This window comes from Octodon degus, unplaced genomic scaffold (genome assembly GCF_000260255.1).
Source record: "Octodon degus isolate 3935 unplaced genomic scaffold, OctDeg1.0 scaffold00077, whole genome shotgun sequence".
In the NCBI taxonomy this organism is placed as follows: domain Eukaryota; kingdom Metazoa; phylum Chordata; class Mammalia; order Rodentia; family Octodontidae; genus Octodon; species Octodon degus.
In genome coordinates this window covers 10,345,810-10,356,381 of record NW_004524653.1, presented here as the reverse complement: position 1 = coordinate 10,356,381, position 10,572 = coordinate 10,345,810, and positions in this window count along the sequence as shown.

Sequence of the window (10,572 nt, the reverse complement as noted above, 5' to 3'; positions counted from 1 at the left end):
CTTATTCCACTGAGCCATCTCTCCAGCCCCCAGCCAAATATTTTTAATAAAATATCTTTCCAGATAGGACTATCTTATTCACAAGCTTGTGTGTATACATTTGTGTTCTTTTTTAAGTGGATAAACATTATCACTCATACCATTCATGACATTCTACAAATTGCATTCCCTGTACATACAGATTCTTTTCCTTAAGGACTTCAATGTATGGATCTACCATGTCACTTGGCCATTGGTTGTCACTCATCTTGTTTCCGTTTCTCCATAGATAACACTACAGCGAATACTTTACAGATTCTCCTCTTAGGCTATGTGATGTGTTTCTCTAGAGAGAAGATAGAAAGTGGAATTACTAGGCCAAGTTAACTGTTCTGCTGAGTGCTGTGATGAGCCCCAGAGCCTGGGGTCGTGTTAGGTAAGCTCTGTACCCCTGAGCCATCCCCCAGTGCATACCTTACAGCTTAGCAGGTACTTCCCAATGAAATGGTCATAACAATTTAAACTGACAAGGAGGGGGTTTGCAGGTCCTTAAACTCACAAGGAATATTTTACAAAAGAAGTTACATGCACTCGGTACCCAACATTTTGCTGACTCTTATGTTTAACCTAGCCAAAATTAATTGCTGTCACTTCTTTTCTGTTCTCCCTTTGGGCCACCACAATAGGACACTTAGCTTGGCACTGTCCACCTGAATAAAGGCTCAATTTTCCAATGTCCTAAGCAACTCGGTACAGTATATGGCCATACTTAGTCCTGGTCAATAGAGTTGATAGAGGTGGGGCCGGGGAGATAGCTCAGTGGAATAAGCGCTTGCCTGGCAAGCACAAGGGCCTGAGTGCAATCCCTGGTACTGCAAAAATAAATAAATAAATTTGATAGAGGTGATATGTTCAACTTCACTGTCGTTCACTAAGAAACAAAGGGTATGACCTACAGCTGTGGTCCCACTTATTCCTGGTTGGATTGCAGATGTGATGACTGGAGTTAAGGCTGCCATTTTGGATTACAAAATGGAAATTCCCTGTCTGCCATGTCAGAGCAACAAGACGGAAGAACTCTGGTTCTCAGGTGATTGTGGGGCCACTCAAAGGAGCCACCAATGTCTATCCAGACTTTTATGTCTGGAAGAAAAAAGTGTATCCTATGAAAGTCACTGTTTGAAGATGTCTTAGTGTCACAGTAGCCATACTGATACCCTACAGAGTACAGTAACTAAATAGTGAAAAAGAGTAATAGGAAAAGGAAGCAGTAATTCATATTGGGGGCATCACTAGTGCAACTATTTTATATGATCTCCCCACCCACCCTATGAGGAAGACGTTGGAATGTGGCTATGTAGCTGCTATTAATCTTGCAGGTTGCTAAAAATGCAATTGCGCAGCTATTTTTTTTTTACCCCTTGGGATTTTTCTTCACTGTCGGAGAGGGCAGGCCAAGGGGCTCAGCTCTGCCAAAGCAACCTGGAAAAAACTGCTTCCCAAACCAACCAGGGTTTGGCAAGGACGGTTCATTTATTCACCAGTGGAGCATTTGTTTAGATTCTTCTGTTTTGAAAAATTAAATGGTTTAGTATTTTAAATTTGTTCCTGAGCCCAGTGTAACAGATGACCTCCCTCTTCCTTAGGTCACTGAAAAGAATTTTATTGTGTTTGTGGCTAATTCCTCAATGGCAGTGGCCCCAACAGGGGACAGGAGGGATAGACGCCTAGGCTACGTAGGTCAAAAATAAACACAGGACAGAGGATCCTGGGATGCCTGTGGCTGCTCCACTCCCAGTCACCGATACTGTGCTGTGTGAGTCTGAGTGGGTTTGGTCTGCAGAATCAGCTGCACACAGATGCTAGGAAATAAATTTGAATTACTAAAGTTACAATTTACCAAACCTAGTTTTCCCCTTGAGTTTTAAAGTTTCCTTTTAAAATCACTTGTTCTATTTGAAGGACTTACATAACAACAACAAAAAAAATCACATTATTTTCAAGGAAATTGCTGTTTAACATTTAGTACCATTTATAAACTTAGCTTTAGGCTGGGGAGATGGCTCAGTGGAATAAGCACTTCCCTGACAAGCGCAGGGGCCTGAATTCAATCCCTGGTTCCACCAAAAAAAAAAAAAAAAAAAAAAACACCAAAAACTTAGCTTTAAAACCTTTAAAGGCCCTGAAACACTTTAAACCACATTCCTAAGTTTCCATATTCTGGATGTACTTTCTAAATACTTCAGCTGTCCAATGTTTCTGCTACCTCTAATTTTTAAAAATTTTATATTAAGAGTATATATTTTTCAGTCTGGCCAAATAGCTCAGTGGATTAAAGCACCTGCAAGCAGACACAGGGGCTGGGGGTTCCATCCCTGGGCCTGCTGTGCCAGCCCCGCCCCTGGGGTGCACTGAGATGGCAATTGAGACTGGGCGTGGTGGCTCCTGCCTGTAATCCCAGCTCTTGGGAGGCTGTAAACTGGCAGATCACTATGAGACCCATCTAGTAGTGAGAACTTGAACACCCTGTAGACCCTTCCCTAAAATACAAAAAAAGTATATATTTTTACAAATATACAGTTGTATTATATATGTGCATTTAATTAATTAATTAATTTTTTTTGGCAGAACCAGGGATTGAACTCAGGCCCTTGTGCTTGCCAGGAAAGCGCTTATTCTAACTGAACCATCTCCCCGGTCCCTATATGTTTAATTTAAATTAATTGGTACCATTTAGATAAGCATAATGATCACATTCTTTATGGGGAATTTGTACCTGTACATGACTTATCTTTTTTTTTTTTTTTTTTTTTTTGCAGAACCAGGGATCGAACTCAGGCCCTTGCACTTGCCAGGGAAGCGCTTATTCCACTGAGCCATCTCCCCGGCCCCAATGATGTATCTTAATTCCTCTTTTTTTTCTATTCCCTTCCCCTCTCTTCAACCCTTCTTCCCTTCCTTCTTCATAAAGTTTTGTTTTCAATTTACCCTTTTTTATCCTGTTTTTCTTTTTCCCTTCCATTCCCCCTAAAATTCCCTTCTTTGAACAATTACTCCCTATTTCACTATGTCTATTATACATTTTGGTTCTTGTTTGTACTTTCAGTTTCTCACACCAGGGAGACAATGCAGTATTTACACATATGTATCCGATTTATTTCACTTAGGAGTATGACGAAGTTCAACTTATCAGTGTTTTCCTTCATGGTTGGTGCTTTTTGTGCTCTAGAAAATCTTTCCCAGACCCAAGACGGCAGTGATCTTTTGTTCTATGTTTCCTTCTAGACGTCTGATGGTTTCAGGATCTCACTGCGAGGGATTTCAATCTGTGAGCCACACTGGGCCGACCTCTGTGCGTGTCATGAGGTAGGCGTACCTGTTCGCTTTTTCCTACCAGAATTCAATTTTCCAACACGACAGGTGCCACCTCTGTATTATTGTGGTGTCAGAGTGACTGTTCTGAGAAGGGCTCCTCAGGTGTCCCCAGACTGTGGAAGAGCACCGCCTGGAGTCGTGCTCACTGCAGTCTTCACTGATGACCTGTTGTGTGGCTGGTACTCAGGGGAGATCTGAACAGTCCAACCTAGGTGCTAAGGACCCCTGTCCCACTGTGCTGGGGACAGTCTTAGTATACGTGCCATTGTCAGTAAAGCCTCTTCGGCTTTTGGAACAGTCCTATTCTCAAAAGGTGTCTGGAGCTCTCCTCCTGAGGACTCCACAACCTCAGGACTACACACTCTTTGGGCATAGCACGCGCGGGGCGACTCTGGGAATCTCTGCACAGTCTGGGGGCACCTGAGGAGCCCTTATCAGAACAGTCACTCTGACAGCTCAATAATGCAGAGGTGGCACCTGTCGTGTTGGAAAATTGTGATAGCAAAAAGCGAACAGAAGGAAACATAGAAGAAAAGATCACTGCAATCTTGGGTCTGGGAAAGATTGTTTTAGAGCACAAAAAGCCAGTCTGGCCCCAGCCTAGTGCAGAGAGAGCTGAGTGAAACCAGTATTAGTTTTTCTTCACTTACAGTGAAATGCCTGAGGCAACTGACTACAGAGAAAAGGTTTATTTTAGTGAAGGGTTCTGGAGGATCCAGGGCTTAGCATTTTGTTCTGGGTCTCTGGTGACAACAGCACATCCTGACAGGAGCATGTGCTGCAGCAAACTGCTCTCACCTCATTAGCTAAGAGGCAGAGGGAGACAAGAAGAGGAAGACTGGGGTCTCACTGCCCCAGCCCCGGTGACCTGAGGACCTCCTAGTAGGCACCACCCTGCTAACGATTCTACTACTTGCCAAGAGTACTGTCATGGGTTGGGGTTTTTTGCAAGGGAAACAGTATAATACAGGACACACTTTATAATATTATTTTATAAGACATCACCCAAAAATCATACATAAGAAGTGCAGGAAAGGCCCAAAGGTCAGCAGTGGAAGCTAGAAAGCCTGTGCCAGCAGGCTGAGGGATCTAAATAGGAGCCAGGAAGCGATGCTCAAGGTAAGCACCGGAGTTCCCCAAAGGTACCCCAGCATCCTCAGCAACAGTGAGGTACCAAGCTCCTCCAGTGATGAGGAAAGGTGAGTTCCCAGCAGGAAAGCCGATGTGACAAGCTTCTCCATGAGGCTGAGCAGCACCACCTTCCCCTCTGGAGCAAGGAAGTAACGCTCGAGATGAGGACCAGAGCTCCTCCAGAGTTCATTAGGAAAGCCAGCGTGACGAGGTCCTCCAGAAAACAGTCCAAGAGACCTAGCAGCCTCCAACAGCTTCTCCAAGCAGCATCCCTAACAGCGTTCCAGAAGCTTCCCCTGTTCTGCCTTTATGCTGCCGGCAACAACTCTCAGGTGGGCCTCCCGCACTCAGTACCACACTAGTTCAATTCAGCTGGTTGTAAGAAGCTGGCCATCGATTAGCTACCCACTGCAAGCACCATCTTGGGAAGCAACTCTAGTGCATTTCTCATCATATTAAATAAGAAAAAATGATAATGCATGACATGGTAACTCGGGTCTTCAGTTCCCTAAAATGAAACTAAACACTTAAAATGTTGTCTTAGTCCATTTGTTCTGCTATAACAAAATACCTGAGGCTGGTATTTTAATTTTTTAAAAAAGGAAATTTTCTCCAAGTTCTGGAGCCCAGGAAGTCTGAGGTCAAGGCAGGATCAGTTGTCTGGAGAATGCTTTTCTCTGGTTTCAAGGTGGCGCTATCTTTCTTATTTTCTTTAAAACAATTGTTGTTAAAGCATTTTCTAATAATTGTGAGAAGCCTGACTTCTAGGAAATTTGATGTTTTAAAAAGTCATTCTAGGGCCCGGTGAGAAAGCTCAGAGGACTAAAGCGCCTGCTCAGACAAGCTTAGGCAAGCACAGGACCACAGTTAGATCCCCAGCACCACACGCTTCGCCAGCCCCACCCCCAGGGTGGGCTGAGCCGGCCAGAGTTGGCCGTGGTGGCGCATGCCTGTAATCCCAGCGCTGGGGAGGCTGCAAATAGGAGGATCACCACAAGTCCGAGCTGCATAGTGAGACCCCGAAACAACCAAATACATTAAAAAAAAAAAAAATAAGTCATTCTACTGGGAAACTATTTGCACTGGTTGTTTAGCTCAGAGGCTTGAGGCATGCCTGTATTTGTCTGGAGTTAGGGAAAATGTGGAGTTTCCTTCTGGATGTGAGGAGCTGGGGGTTATTTCTGTACTACTTCAAAGATTTCCAGAAAGCATCCCACTCACGACATATGCCTGGGGTCACACTGGCCACTTTTATAAGGATACAGGAAACCCTCCCTCCCCTATCAGAATCAAGTAAAGTTCTGATTTGCCAAGTACCTTGGAGGCATTGTGAATCACGAACCACAATGAAGTGCTTTGAAATCCATGGCTTTCTTTGTCGATTCTACAAAGCTTTGGGGGATACCTGTAAGACCCTTCACAAGTACCCACAAAAGGGTGAAGGACGAGTCCATAGCTGCTGTTCATCTCCTTTTTCCATACTGCATTGCTATGCATGCTTACTTTTGACTGAAGAAGGTTTCATATCCCTTGCTGTTGTAATTGATTCGTTTCCCTCTTTGCACTGGCTGCCAGGAAGCTCAGCATCTTATTGGCCATACTGGCAAGCACCCGAGACCTCCAGTCCACATTTTGTGTGCCCACCCTGTCCTGGACTTTCTTTTCATTCCTGTTTTTCTGTTACCTTGTTTTCTTTGTTCAGCTGCCATAGGTTTAAATAAAAGACTTAAAGCATTTAAAATTGAAGTACTTTTTGAATGCAGCAGCCAGGGTTCAATCCCCAGCATGTCATACTGGCCCTGCCCCTGGGGCACAGTGAGATGGCGATGGAGACTGGGTATGGTGGCACGAGCCTCTAATCCCAGCTCTTGGGAGGCTGAACACAGGTGGATCACTACGAGTCCAATTTATGTAGTGAGACCTTGTCCCAAATACAGACAAAAAGAAAAGAAAAGAAAAGAAAAGGGGCTGATGAGATGGCTCCATGTCTAAAGCACCTACTTAGAACAAGCTTAGCAAAGCACAGGGACCGTGGTTCAATCCCCCAGCACCACATGCCAGCCAGCCCCGCCCCCTGATGGGCTGAGCTGGCCACACACACACACACACACACACACAAATAAATAAATAAATAAAATTTAAAAAAGAAAGAAAATTGAAGTTTTTTTTGTTAGAGGAGATCTTTGCAGATAGGAAGGGAAGGTGTATAGAAATGAGGTGTGATTTTGCATGGAGAACATACACGTATGTTTGTGGCATGTCGATACATGTTGAATACAACGCAAAACTCATGGTTTTCAAAGTTAGGGGGCCAGGGAGATAGCTCAGTGGAATAAGTGCTGGCCTGGCAAGCACAAAGTCCTGAGGTCAATCCATGGTACCACCAAAAATAAATAAAGTTAACATGGCCTCTTGGTTTTAGAGTACATTTGCCAAGAAGATTCAAGGTGGAGTGGAGAGTGTGTTCCAATCCAGGGTAGACATGCTGTGGTTTACACCCTAAACAATCTGTTTTGTGGTCTAGCACTTTCAAATTTGGTTTGAAATTGTTTTATGTGTTATTATATAGTGAAGATGGGGGTCCTGCAAATATAGCTCAGAGGCATACGTGCCTGCTTGGCAAGCATGAGGTCCTGAGTTTGATCCTTGGTACCAAAATAAATAAATGAATAAATAAATAAAATAAAAAGTGAAAATAATACACTTAAGAAGGAAAAATCAGGATAAAGAAACAGGAAGGGCCCTCCTATACTGGAAAATGGCTGAATTTTCCAGGTCTTTGAATATAAACTGGGGCTTTATGTCCCAGCTCAGCAGCTGCTCAGCTGCTGGGACTCTTACTCTCTCAAAGACTGTCTTCATCTATAATCCCAGCACTCTGGGAGGCTGCGGCAGGAGAACTGCAAATAATCTAAGCCCAGCCTCCGCAACTCTGCGACTTGGCAAGATCCCCTTTCAAAATAAAAAAGGGCTGTGGATGCAGCTCACCGCCAAGTGCCTGGGCTCAATCTTTGGTACTGAAAAGAAAAAAGCAAGACAAAGAAGTGATGGGGATTCTGGCCTCTGCCTTATTTGCCTTATTGTGGCATCACCTGAGGAGCTCTAAAAATGCTAATGCCACAGTCCTGTCTCCAGAGAGCCTGGCTTAATTGGTCTGAGGTGGGGCTTCAGCACCGGGATTTTTAAAAGCTCCCCTGGAGATGCTAATGTGAGTGGGGTTGAGAACCACTGCCCTCAGAGAAGGAAAAATAAAATTAATAAGCACCTGCCTCCGGCTTATCTCTGGGGGTGGGGGCAAGAGGGCAGCGCCACAACTGCTGAGATAATGGGCCGGATTCTAGTGACAGAGTGAAACACTTTGAAGGCAGTAGATTAACCCTCTGCATCCCACAGGCGCCCCCAGTCATGAAGTGTACACCATGTCCTGCCACGACCCCCAGGCATACACATTCTTCCTACCCTGCTAGCATATGCTCACATGTATGTGTGTGTGTGCACAAGTGTGTGCGAGTGTGTGCAGGCACAGAAACAGTCCTCCCCGTTCCAGGATGGAACTTTTCCAGGGCCGGGAGCTGCCCACATTCCAGTACCCCTGTAAAATAACTTAGTATTTGCATAAAACCTGTGTGCATCCCTCAGATGTTTGACATCCTCTCCAGACGCCTCACAATGCCAAATAAAATGTAAATGAATGCTTATGATTATACTCTGCTGTTTAGGGAAGCACAAGGAAAAATGTCATACATGCTCATCGCAGGAAAACAAAATCATTAATCAAATTTTTTGATCTATGTTTAGTTGAATTTGATGATACAAAACTCTATGCACAGAGGCCCCATTCACTTGGCATTTCCCGTGCGAGTCTATTCCAGTTTATTCCCTAAACACACACACCACACACACTTGTGTATCTGTATATATGGGTTCAGGGGTCAAGGTCAGCTAAACACTTCTAGAGGACACGGAGCTGTACACGGTTGCTAAGCAGCAGGGCTCTCTGAAGAGATGCTATGGAGAGTGAAGCTGCGTGCAGAGCACCAGTCCGTGTGGAGCCCTGGCGAGTGCAGCCATAGTCACGGAAGAGAAACAGGAGCGCAAGCTCAGCAGATCCCCACAGTAACAGTACAACGAGACTGTTAGCTCAGCTGCAGAGAAGAGAAAATTAAAGCCACACATATACACAGTCTGCTTCTAGAGGGCAGGAGAGGTGTGGTCTCCATGCCTGCAGCAGCAGGCCTAACCCTTGCTGGCTCCTGGAAGGACAAACCACCTTTATTGAGTACATTTGCTCCAGCCTGAGCTTCAGGGAACAGAAAGGGGACAGAGGAAGCCAGGACCAGAGACGGGGCTGAGGCTGGTGGGGCCTGATACAAACACAACTGTAGGCCCCTCGCTAAGAAAAAAAATAAAATTATGATGAGTCCAAAATTAGATATTAAAATGACCCCTTAAATTAATAAAGAAATCATAACAAATCCAAACTTTAAGAATCTGGAAAGGTGCACAAATGTCCCATCGCCAACTCAGAGCTCCCTCAGGTGGGCTTTCAAAATGCCAGGCATCACCTCTCTCCCCTCAAGAGCAAGGGGAAAATCGAAGCAGAAAGAGTGATCTTTACTGACTGCAGCCCCATGTCAAGAGCAGGTGACTAATTAATGTCACGGAATGAGTGGCTCCCATCAGGGCCTTAGAAACAGGCTACAGCAAATGTAGAGCCCGGGAGCTTCACCTCCACGGGCTTTCCAGAAACCTCCACCTGGCCACACAGTCTAGAGAGCATCTTCAGAGCAAGGCCAGGGCTGGGGACATAGCTCAGTGGCAAGCACTTGCCAAGCATATATGAGGGCCTGGGTTCCAACCCGAGTATCCGAGGAAATAAATGTAAGGGCTTTGTAGCCAGCACCCCCTAAGTCATTCCTCGCACGGCTACTTTCTGCCTCTGTTGGCACTTGCCCATGTATAAAAAGGAGTAGGCTACCAGCTACCCCGGAGTCTCTTCAGTGGTTTAAATGAGATAAGGAAGAGCTGGGTACACAAGAGTTTGCTGGCAGATCCAGCAAATAAAAATATGAGACACCCCAAGAAGGTGGAATTTCAGCAAAGAAAGGAATACATCTTCGCTTAAGTAGGTGCCACCTGCCGTGCAGGACTTCCTTTTTTTTTTTTGGTGCAGGACTTCCTTTTTTTGGGTGCAGGACTTCCTTTTTTTTTTTTTGGCGGAACCGGGGATTGAACTCAGGCCTTTCCACTTGCCAAGGAAGTGCTTATTCCACTGAGCCGTCTCCCCAGCCCCGCACAGGACTTCCTTAAGCTTCAGCTTATTCCTCTGAAATTCAGGTGTGTGTGTTTAAAACGGCTGATTGCAGAGGGAACTGGAAGGAGTAACTTCATCCGGGCCTGTGGGCAGAGGAGGCTATGAAGCTTACTTTCAGTAAGACAGGGAAGCTTTCGGGACCTTGGTTTCTTCATCTGTAAAATGGGTAGAACCTAGGAGGAGAGGCCACCCCCCCAATCTATCTCCCTGTCAACACTTCCTGTAATCCTGATGTCACCTCCTCAAAAGGCCTTTCCTGGCTGCTCCAGCTAAGATTACCACCCCACCCCACCCCCAGCACATATTTCTTCCATTTTAGTAATTACAACTTTCTAAAATTGCCTTACTTTCAGGCCCTTGCGCTTGCCAGAGAAGTACTTATTCTACTGAGCCATCTCCCCGGCCCCTAAAATTGCCTTTTAACTTGATTGCTTATGTCTCTCCATGTGAATGTAAGTTCTGGGGGGGGCAGAAAAGTAGACCTCCAGTTGTGGCTGAATAGCTGTACCTAGCCCAGGAGAAAGATGCTCAATATATGCTGGATGATGAATAGGTGGATGGATGGATGAACGAAATGTCGGTGTCATCGGTGAGGGCCGTTGGCCCAGCCTTTCCTTTCTCTGGGGCTGTGCAGGGAGGGTGCGCGGCCCCGGGGAGGGAGGCGACGTGGGGTGGCGGTGGGTGGGGAGGAGGCTGGGCCCTCGCCTCCTCGCGGGCCGACGAGGGCGGGCGAGCGCTCGGCTGGCTGCAGGCGCTGAGAGCAGCGAGCGGGC